The sequence below is a fragment of the Mustela nigripes genome, chromosome 1 (genome assembly GCF_022355385.1).
Source record: "Mustela nigripes isolate SB6536 chromosome 1, MUSNIG.SB6536, whole genome shotgun sequence".
NCBI lineage: Eukaryota > Metazoa > Chordata > Mammalia > Carnivora > Mustelidae > Mustela > Mustela nigripes.
The window spans coordinates 237,598,231-237,610,385 of NC_081557.1; positions in this window are offsets into that span (position 1 = coordinate 237,598,231).

Below are 12,155 nucleotides of genomic sequence, written 5' to 3' on the forward strand. Positions count from 1 at the left end.
GTCAGTTTCAACAGAGATGATGAAATTATATTAAAGTAAAATTATATTAGTCCATCTATAACTTTTTGCAGATTTTTGTATTAACTCTCACATACATTTACTCTTCTTGGTAAAAGGCAATGGGCTAAATGTATAATTCATAACATTTATTTTTTTCTAATTTTTGAGGCTTTCTAAAAATAAATTCACAAATGAAAAACACCGTTTGTCAGAAAATGCATTTAAATTTAGGGTCTATCAATATGGTCCCCATATGAGTGTTCTGGACCAGAAAGAGTCTTTTGAGATAGAAAGAATGAAGCAAAGGAGTCACAGAGTGGATGTAAATGAGAGAAAGATGAAGTGTGAATGATTTGAGGATTAATGGGGACTTTTTTCTGTCCAGAAGGAAAACATGGCAGACATAAGATGATTCTTGATAAGGTAATAATCACTCACTGTAATCAAACTGTAAGTACTTCAGCCAGAAACTGCTGAGCCCCAGGAAAGAGCTATTAAGCATTGTTAAAGCAATTGACCACTTCCATCATTATTTGTATGCCTGGAATTTCACAATCAGAACTTATCATATGGCGTTATGAGGCCTGCTGAAATTCACAAATTTGGAGGGACAGATTGGCTGGATGATTATAAAACTGGAAGGCTGTCTTTTCCGAAATGAACATCAACAGAGTAAAAATTTTCATAACGCACATACATTATCTAGGCACTCCGTGTTGGGATAATGCTTATTGATCTGACATTAGGGGTAAGAAAGAGAAACAAATAGTCTAAAAGAGCTGATAGGTAGTGTTTTGGAACAACCAAAGGTTTCTGGCTGCAAATGTGAAATGCACTCCTATTTCCTGTGTAGAGAGTTATGAAATGGCTCATTTGTTTGTCCAACCAATATTTATTGGGTGTATCCCATGTACCAGGCACCATTGCAAGCATTATGGATATACTAGTGATGAGCGAGAGGCAGCACAGGGCTAGGAGTCCAGCAAAGCCACAGAAAGTGAGATTAAAAATATTCCGTGCAAGCTGGATTGACTATATTTAAAAAAGCAACATGCATTTTATGACCAAGAGGAATCTAACTGCGTTACTGTTAAACCCTCCTGGGTGTCATGTTAATACAGTCAAACTTCTTTTTTTTTTTTTCTTTTTTTAAGGTTATTTATTTTTTAAAGAGAGCATGAGCAGGGGGAGAGGGGAGGACGGAGAAGCAGACTCCCCAAGGAGCAGGGACCCTGACGCAGGGCTTTATCCCATGACCCTGGTATCATGACCCGAATTAAAGGCAGACGCTTAACTGACCGAGCCACCTAGGCACCCACAGTTAAATTGCTAATTAACATTTCTTTTGTATGGAAGTTATATTTGACTAATACACGTTATGCCAGGGGATTTCATGTGCTTCTTTTTAAAAACTGTAATATTTAACTGTCACACAATCCCAGAATTCTGTTCATCTAGATTTTTTCCATTACGTTCAGTTAGCCAACAAACAGTAGTACATCGTGAGTTTTTGTTGTAGAATTCAGCAATTCATTTGTTTCCTATAATACCCTGTGCTCTCCTTAATACCCATCATCTCTTTCTGAAGAAAATTTAAGTCGTTATACACGATTAGCCAAATTAAAACTAACTTGCAAAAGAAGTGGTTTTAGTATATATAACCTGGGAGAATTTTAACTTTGAGGAAAACTCAAACTCCATAGAGCTTCGCTTTATACCTTGTAGTTAAAAGTATTTCCAAGGAATACATACATTTAAAAATTATTTCTATTTTTAAAAAATATTTCTAATGTACTGAATTCTTGATGTTTGCATTATTTCTCAAATATTCTGATAAGTTTTCTATAAAGGAATAGCCCTGAAAACACATAAAAATTCTGAGCACTTTACACAGTACTTGGCACATAGTAAGTACTCATTAAATATTTGTAGACATGAGCAAGCAAATTGGGTATGACAAGTTAGCATCATGATAATTAGATAGTAGGGGCAGTCCCAGTTTTGTGGAATCAGAAGCTTTTGCAATTTTGGGAGCCCTCTTTAAAAAAAGAATTCAAAATCATACATATAAAATTAGGCATGAAAGTGAATATCTATTTAGAATGAGAAAATAAATCACTACAAATTACAATATTTAAAAGGACGGACAATTGTACAAAGCCTTTCTTTTCACATGCTTTTGGCTTCTATCAGAATGTTTCATCTCATCATATTTAATCAATAATCTGCAAAAATATACAAAATGAATCTGAAATTAAGGCGTACAAAAGATGAACACGAATGCATTTTTTTTTGAAAGGCGTCATGTCATATTGAGCTCCATAATTATGTAATCAAATTACTCAGATTACATGTAGTGGCTTAGGAATGGTATCATTGGAATACTTGTTTTTCAGGCCATTTTGCTGTGTTGGAGGCAAATTTGCAAGCCTTCTTCTGGAGCTGCCAGACTTCATCGGGACAAGATGTTTCAGATATGGCAAAGCGTGATGCGGTATACATTGGGTGCATAAAACATGTGACTTCACACACAGGTGCACTTGCTGCTTATTGTACCTCTGTAGGTTTGTATCCTGCAAACATAGGAATTCTAGAAATTCTATTTCACGAGAGTCCCCTCAGAAGATAGATATAATACATGGCATGTGTATACTGATATATGCCTCCTTACTGAGCATATGCCCAGCAGAATGGAACTCCTGTTTTGACTAGGCATTGTGGAGAACTGAGTCCTCCCCTTGAATTCTACATGTCTGGTAACTGGAAGAATTTTTCAGAGTCTGGTTCTATTTTAAATCCTGTTTTTCTGCCCCTAACTGCGATCTACCAGTGCTGGGAGCTCCAGAATGTGTTCATACTGCAATTTTACCCCTGGCCCTAGACTGTTGTGTCTTGACACTAGGGGAGTCAGCGAGGGAGGGTGAGGGGGTGAAATGGAAAGAAATCGAGTGGTCTAATCTTCGGTGCACTGGTTTATTCATCTGTTCCCAGACTCGGAGCCAAAGAGCAATGTTTGAGGTTCACAGCACTGAGGCAGCTGCCTGTGAATGGCACCCACTGATCTATGACTAGTTCCCTTCCCCGGACCAGCTCCCCGGCCAAGAGAAATTTACCAACGGATTGGCACCTCCTGTGAACTCTAGTTTGCACAAATGGTGCTATAAAGGCATCCTTCCAGTTCTTTCTGTTTGTAGCTTATCAATAAAGAGAAATCAGAGCTTACAGGGCAACTTGGTGATGGAGGCAGCCTGTTGCCAGGGATTGTATTTATGACCCTGAGGCCGACTTGTGCAAGAGAAGGAAGTCATCAGAGGATCACCCTAAATTTCACTCCTTCACACTAATGTAATGTCTTGGGTCGTTTGGCCCAGACCAGTTCTCTTTCCATCAGACCCTCCTACCTATTCCTCCAGGCCCTGACTAGGGTCCTGTTCCATCCCCAATGCACAGCCTGGAAAGCTGCCCCCCTCCTTCCCAGAGACTTTGCAAACCCACCCGGGCCTCCAGATGTATCCAGCACGGGTGGAGTTTGAGTTCTCTGCGGTCTTGGACCCTGAGATCAAACAGGGCCATTGGCTTTCCCCACAGAAAGCAAACTGAGGTTTCAGCTTGCCTCCCAAATTTGGGTGCTTCCCTTTTCCTCACCGGGGACTATTGAAGTTGTGGGATCTGGGGATTAAAATTGGGTGGGCTGTTACGGGCTTCCTGATGGATCCCATGTTGGCTCTCCTCACCCTCATCCCTGTGGCTGGGCACTGAGAAAGATGACACAAGACCACCTGGACCCAAGCTTAGATGCTCTCAAGGCCCATTGCCAAGCTAACCCCAAGCTTGACCTTTCCTAGTCCCATAAGGACAAGTGTAGGCACGAGGGCAAGCACACGGGACCCAAGCTGAGGAGGAGCTGTCTGCCTGGGATGCTGAGACCTGAGGCTGGGCTCAGGGCCGTGGGAGCTGGTGACCCCATGATGGTGGTGGTGGACCTTCTGTAGGTATTGGGAGTGGCAGAAGCAGGGAACTCTCAGAACATCTAGCATGCCTTTTTCTCCTGTTGTCAGGATTCTTGTGATTATATGTGGTTTGTGCCCCTGTCTTGTTCACAATTTAAAACTGGACTTTTTTTACATGTCTCTTCTGTCTCCCTTTATGTGGTTAATCCTTCATCCATCAAAACACTCCTCCTCACTGTTTCTTAAAAAAATATATTTATTTATTTGACAGAGTGAGAGAGCTCAGAAGTAGGCAGAGCAGCAGGCAGAGGAAGAGGGAGAAGCAGGGAGCCTGATGTGAGGTTTGATCCCAGAACCCTGAGATCATGACCCGAGCTGAAGGTAGAGGTTTAACCCACTGAGCCACCCAGGCGCCCCCTCCTCACTGTTTAAAGGAGGCCCCTCCTGACACCCCCAGAGTCTGGATTAAGTCCCATCCGGAGTGTTCCTCCAACAGCTCCGTTTGCCTCTACCATGACGCTTAGCCCACAGCACTGAAACCGGCTGCCCCCTCATTGACGTTCCCAGGAAACCTGTGGTGTCTTGAACAGAGGAACTGCGTCTTTTATCTTGATATTTGGATGTCTAGTGCCCAGTAAATATGCAGTAGATGTTTGTTGAATAAATGAATGAATTGAGAATTATTGACTTTTTTGGCATCAAACTATTCCAGACCCTGGTGATCTCAAATCCATCATCATATTCTGCATGAACTGATTGAATATCGATCCCTTGCCATTGCTTCTAGTTTAAAAAAAAAAAAAAGAAGAAGAAGAAGACCTTCTGAAAATATGATGTGCAACTGTAAAAAAAAGAACTGTTTCTAGAAGCCACACATAAATATCAATCTCATCATTTTATGATTCTCCTTCATAAGGGAGTATGAAAATTCGAGATGACCAAGTTGCAGTCAGATTTGAACACATGCTTCGAGAATCTTAACTTTGTTTATTGGTATAAAACAAATATTTTTCCATAGAAAATCCTCAAAAGAGTCTGGCCAGGAGAAGATAGTATTTTATTCCACTTATGTCAAAACATTACCTAGCTTGTTCCAGTATCCTGATCTTCAAATTCTCTTTCTCAGTGAGACCTGTACCTTTGGCCTTGGACTATCTCATTGTTGATATAAACTGACCCCCCCCCCCACATACACACACCCACAAGACTATGAAATTTATTGAATTCCATGTAAGTTTCCTGAATACTTACTACTCACATGGTGCCATTACTGAGATAAGGTCATGGACTCAAGGTATTTGTGTTTGATGTTTTTGTCTTCTCATTCCTTCATGTCCTCATCCAGCAAATATAAACCTTTCATGTAAAGGTACTGTTCTAAAGGCTATGAGAGGGAAAAAAGGTCAATGCGTTCCTGATGTCAGGGAGATTATCGTTTAATTAGGGAGATGAGATACACCTGTGCCTAGCATGTTTAACACCGACAGGGGCCGGTACTCTGAGAAACACGCCATGGTGAAGTTGCTCTTGGTTGGCTCTCCCTGATAGGGGAGGGTACTAGACTCAATTGCTTAGCCTGTATCTACTCTGCGTAGAATTACCGAGAAGGGTCATTGCAGACACGTGTGTGAAAGGTCGGCACAAATCCATCCGTTCTCCCTCCCTCTCTTCCTCTTTGCCTCAAGTGGAATTAGGTGCTAATGGTGCCACAGGCCAGCAGAGCAGCTCGGACGGTTCTTTACAAAGTAGGCAGAGAGATGCAGCACCTCCCAGGAGGGCCCGGGGTGGGTGGGAGGGCTTTTTTGTCCTGTTACTGGGACTGAGAGTTGAAAACAAGAGGAACTAGGTATAGCCCATGCTAGAGAAAATTCACAAAGATCTGATAGTCAGCCGCCCTTGCCTGGGCTTAAAAGTGGCCACAGCATCACCCCTGCCATGGTCCCCTACCAACCACCTTCCTCAGAAGAGAGCACTGGGGGTCGGGTGGAGGGAGAGCGGCCCCATTCTTCAGTCTGTAGATGTGGTGCTAGTGGTCAGACGATCCCCACTCTTCTCCACGGGAGGCCGGAAGGGCTTCTCTCAACCCCAGGCCATGGGGGCCTCCAGAGACTCTTTTAGAGGCCGGGGATGTCTGTGCCAAGAGGAGAGCGAGGTCTCGCTGCCTGCCTGAGCTGCCCTTGCCTACCCTGGAGCTACTGTTGGGATAGTACTTTGGGGAACCTGACTGTGAGGGTTCTGCTTGGCTATAGAACATGCGCCACTTCTGTCAACAAGTAGGAAGGGGTGGGGCACCCGGGGGGCTCAGTCGGTTAAGCATCTTAGTTTCAGCTCAGGTCATGGTGTCAGGGTCTTGAGATCAAGCCCCGCTTTGGGTAGAACCTGCTTGAGATTTTCTCTCTCCTTCTCCCTCTGCCCCTCTCCTTGCTCACATGCTCTCTCTCTCTCAAATAAATAAATAAAATCTTAAACAAACAAACAAACAAACCAGGAAGTGGGCGAATAAACCTGGGAAGGAAAGGATGAAGGCAAAACCACTCATATTCCAAAAACCACTCATATTTCCTGCAGGATATGGAGCAGGAGCACAGTGTCCCTCCTGCTTCCCAGGAAGGGACAGATAGTTAGGGGAGGACCAGAGGCACACAATGGTCCAGTGGCTGCTGGGTCCAGCCAGGCAATGTCTTCCTCAGATATGTGACTGACAGCATGGATTCCCAGTGGGGCCAGAAGTCATGACTACCTCGACTACCTCTTTGAGATAGTCCTTCGAGGAAGAGGAGCTGGGATGAAACTGAACAGCATCCCCAGAAAGCCATCATCTACACAGGAAACTGCTGTATAAAACCAGACCAAATCAGAACGAGCTCCCTACCATGGTGCCCCTCTCTCGCCCCAGAAGCCAGCCTTGAGGGGCTAGAGATGTTCCAGAGGGACACCAAACTAGCACCTTGATGCTCTCCCCCCGGCCCTTGCTGGAAGAAAGGGCAAGAAATGAGACTCAAAGCACCTTTGAGATAAGCTTGAAATGGGACTGGACTTCTAATAATCAAAAGTGATTGGAAGTTATAAAATCTGTCCAAGATGTCATTGAGGGCCAAAGGGGATTAGATACAGCGCAGTTGGAAAGGATGGGAAAATATGAAATGTTTTCATATTCATACAACTACCAAGAGTCCTTTGCAAACTCCAGGCTGACCTACGGACACACATAAGCAAAGCAGCTCTCAGCTTCAGGGAATGAGCGGGCATGGACAGGGAGCCCATCGGCAGGGGCTGTGCTGGTGGGGACCCGAGCTGCCCTCCCCAACCCCTTCGGGTGGTCTTCTCTGCATAGGACTCCCCACAACCCAAGCAGGGTTAAGAACCTCCATTCAGGAGGATGAGGGCTTAGATCAGATTAAAATGAATTTTGAAAGGGCTACCTACATTGTGGCTGGGGCCACAATGTTAATTTTTTCAATCTCAGTTTTTCCACCTATAAAATGGGGAGGATAAAAGAACCTGCCTTTGATGTTTCCTTGGGGTTTCTTCGAGAAGCAAACGAGTTTGTTCATAAAGCAGTTAAGATAGTGCCTTGTGTATAGTGTAGCAACACGTGTGTGTGTGTGTAAGGGCATGATTTATACATACGCGTGTGTGCACACACACATGTATATATAAAGTAATGAGATGTTTCTTGTCTGTCCAAATGTATAAAATAAAAATTGTGCCTGCAACTTCCAGTTTCTGGGTTGGCACGGAAGGAGCTTAGAAGTCACCACTCCATTCCAACAACAAGCAAACAGACAAACTGGAAAATGATGACTTCTTTTAGATTTGTCAGAGAAGTGCGGTCACAGGGCAGACAGCTATCCTCCAGATCGGAAAGACAGACAGATCCAGAGCACCATCACCTAATCAGAGCAGGACCCCCTCCGCAAAAACTGATGCAGGAGCTTAAGATGTTTCTGTAAGTAGCAGAGGTTCATTGGTGACCTTGAGGTCTGTCTGGGGAAGTCCTGGAGGGGCTGTGCTTAGGAAGTAAATTCCCTGGATAAACAAGAAAAGCAAGTGGAGATACTGGCCACGTGCTCCCACCCCTCCTACCAGTGAGATCTGCCTGCTTCTTAGGGCCGCAGATACACAAGCTGATGTCCTTGTGTGAGAGGTTTCTCCCTTTGACTAGTTTCACCTAACCTAAAGGGCATGGCTATAATGGAGAAAATGAATGTCTGTCCTGAAGGAGCCAAGATAACCTTGAAGGCAATACATGAATGTGCATATTGATGGAGCAATTTGAGAAAGTATTGATTCCTGGTAGCTGGGACCCGAATTCTTTGCTCATGTAATAGGTGGGAAGGGTTACTTATAAATAAGGCTATAGAAAAGTTGTTTTTTTTTTTTTTGACTCAATAAACCCTTGGGGGATCTTGTTATTGTTTTTTCTTTCTAAATACTGAGTTGATGGAGAATGCAGTGTGGCCTGTGGCTTGGTAGTTATTGATCTATAGGTATGATTAAAAGATCCTACAGGTAGCTACAGAGACCATCCTGAGCAGAGAGCAAGCATGATTCCCTGTTAGGAAATTGATAATGCAAAGAAATTCTAAAGGGCGGTGCCTGTTGGGAGGGAACCAGGTTTATTTTTCTTCTGGAAGGAGAGAGATGCAGTTCTAAGAATTTGGACCTCACTCTAAACTAGATCAAGTGCAAAAACCAGGGATAAGAGTGAATGTGATGGGCTCTGGGATTCGGTCATCCACGCTTCTCTTCAGTCCTCCACAATGAAGTCACTTGCATTTATTTAATGTCTCATGCTCTCAAAATAGGCTCCCAAGATCTCTCCCCCCACCCCAACACTGTCATATTATGAGGGAGACAGAAAAGTCCTATTTTTGGCTACACATGAGAGCAGATCAAGGCTGCAAGTCTATTGGTGGAATCCAGGGGGAATGGAAACCTAGTGATACTGCAGTTAGAATGCCCGTTCACCCATCCATCCATCCATCTATCCACCCATCCATCATCCATCCATCCATCCATCATCCATCCATCCATCCATCCATCCATCTATCATCCTTCCTTCCATCCATCCATCCATCCATCCATCCATCCATCCATCCATCCATTATACATTTGCTGAGTGTCAGGCATGGTGTTTATGTCTGGAGATACATAGATAAACAAAACACAAGTCCCTAGATCAGGAGCTCACAGTCTTGTAGGGAAGAAGGGAAGACAGCTGGGTAAGCAAATATAGCCATCTCCATCACCCAAATTTATATATATTTTTAAAAAGGCTGGGTTGCCTATATTCAGTAGGAGAATCTAAGCTCTTTTGTTTTAAATTGGAAAAATAATAATATGTCCCTATCCCACCTCCAAATTCCAATCAGTTTCTCCAAGAATCTTTCAAAAACACTTGTAAATACCTATACTACTATCCAATAAAAATTTCTCATTTAATATAAAACATCTTAAACACCAGTCATCTAACTTACAGCACTTACAGCACTTGCTGAACTTCTCATGGTTCTTTGCAGTATACAATGATGCTGAAGAGCACTAGACTGGTCATGTTTTAGTTTTATATATAGAACCCTTTAGTAAGAACTTACCCTCAGTGCATCACATTCTGATTGTGGCCATTGGTCCACTGAACACAGTATTTCCTCAGATTTAAAGATATCATGCCATGACCTATAGACACATGAAAAGATGTTCAACAGAACTAATCATCAGAGAAATAAATTCATAACTACAATGAATTATCATCTCACACTTGTCAGAATGGCTAAAATCAGCAACACAAGAAAGAAAAGGTGTTGGTGAGGATGTGGAGAAAGGGGAGCCCTCTTGCACTGTTGGTGGGAATGCAAAGTGGTGCAGGCATCCTGGAAAACAGAGTGGAGGTTCCTCAAAGAGTTAAAAATAAGAACTACCCTATGGTCCAGGAATTGGACTACTCAGTATTTACCCAAAGAATAAAAAAAAAAAAAACACACACTAATTCAAAGGGATATACACACTGATGTATATAGCAGCAATATCTACAATAGCCAAATTATGGAAACAGCTCATGTCCATCAACTGATGAATGGATAAAAAAGAAGTGGTATATATATCTGAGGGAATATTACTCAGTCACAAAAAAGAATGACATCTTGCCATTTTTAACACTGTGGTTGGAGCTAAGGAGTATTATGCTAAGTGAGATGAGTCACTCAGAGAAAGACAAGTACCCATATGATTTCATTCATATGTGGGACTTAAGAAACAAAAGGAGCAATCATAGGGGAAAAAAGAGAGGCGAATCAAGAAACAGGCTCTTAATCAAAGAGAACAAACTGATGGTAACCAGAGGAGAGGTGGGTGGGGGGGTGGGCGAAATAAATGTTGGGGATCTGGGAGGGCACTTGTGAGGAACACCGGGTGACATATGGAAGTGTTAGATCACTATACTGTACACCTAAAACTAATATTACACTGTATGTTAACTAACTGGAATTAAATAAAAACTTAAAAAAAAAAAGATATCATGCCGTGTCTAGTGAAGCTTTCCAGAACCAACTACACTATTAACATTTCTTTTTGGATTTTCTCATGCAGAGAAAAAATAGTACAACAGTATGCTCAGCAGATCGATATGGGGAGGCAAGCATGGCCAAATGTGGGTTCCTTGTGTGTTAACCTCTTTGAGCACACGTTCTCACTTCTAAGGTATGGACTTTCCCAGGCACATTTCGTTTATCCGCTTTCTCAGATACCTCTTTGGTGACATTTTTTCCCTTAAGGTTGGGGGATATGGGAAAACAATAATAGATACTACAGAACACTGGAGCTTGCAATAAGGTCCTTTCGGGAGAACAGCTGACATGTGACCACAGGGCACTCCACTCCCTCTTGCGTGCATTTGCATGCAATCTAAATATGCAGATTTATTATGATAGGTTTCTGATTTGGATAGAGACAGCTGGGTGGCAATTTCTGCAGCTCTTTACAGTGAATGTTCGTGGGATGAGTCCTCAGATAATAAGGGACACCCATAATTTCAGGAGGGGTGGGTAGAAGGTATTGCAGTCACACAGAGGAGAATGGTGAACTCGGCCAGAGAAGGGCAGGGAATGCCCAGAATGGAAGCAGGGCCAAACAAATGCTGCAAGATGAGGGCTCAGCAGAGAGGCCATGTAGAGAGATCAAGGGGAGGGCATTTTAGGCAAAGTCAGAGAGAACAAACCAAAGCAAACTGACAAAAAAAAAAAAAAAAAAAAAAAAAAAAGCAAAAACAAAAACAAAACACCAACCCCATGATATTGTGTTCAGAGAACTAAAAGTATTTTCTTTCTTTTTTTCTTTTTTTCTTTTTAAGATTTTATTTATTTATTTAAGAGAGGGAGCGCATAGAGAGGGAGAGGTCAGAGGGAGACGCAGACTCCCCACCGAGCAGGGAGCCCGATGTGGGACTCGATCCTGGGACTCCAGGATCATGACCTGAGCAGAAGGCAGTTGCTTAACCAACTGACCCCCCAGGCACCCTGAAAGTATTTTCATATTGCTGAAGTGTAAAGCACAAGGGACAATGTGACTGGAGAAAGAGTCATCTGCCTCAACAGGGATGGCCTTGTTTGGAATTTATTCTGCAAGACATGGACCTTAACTGAACACCTTTAAGCAAGAGAGCTTTAGCATCACCTTAGAAGTTTCAAAAAGTGTTCTAGGAACAAACCAGAAGCAGTTTCTGAAGACAGAGACCTGTAGCCAGAGCTGAGGAGGAACCAGAGCAAGGGCCACGACAGAGGCAAAAGTAAGAGGGTGGCATGGTCTTCCGCGAGTCCTGAGAAATGAGATTGATGGGAGTTAGTGATCTCTGTGATAGAGAGAGGTCAGCACTTTGTATCCTCATGCCATACATTAGGAAATTAAGATCAGGGCTTGTGTCTTTTCCATTTAGTGTCTCCCAACCCTTATGCAGCTGCTGGCAGACACCCAACACATGGTAAATGGATAAATTCCATTGTTCAGCCAACACATCTTCAGCGAGGTGCTGAGTGGATGAATCAAGTAATGAATCTGTGAATGAATTAATAAAATGACTCTTTTCTTGGTGGGGTTTGCTGGTTTCCCATAGCATTCTGGCTTCTCTTTTTAATTTCTACCCCCTGTCTCCATCGTACGGACAGCTGAAGTCTCCCTTGGACTATCACAATATCTTCCTGGCTGATCCAG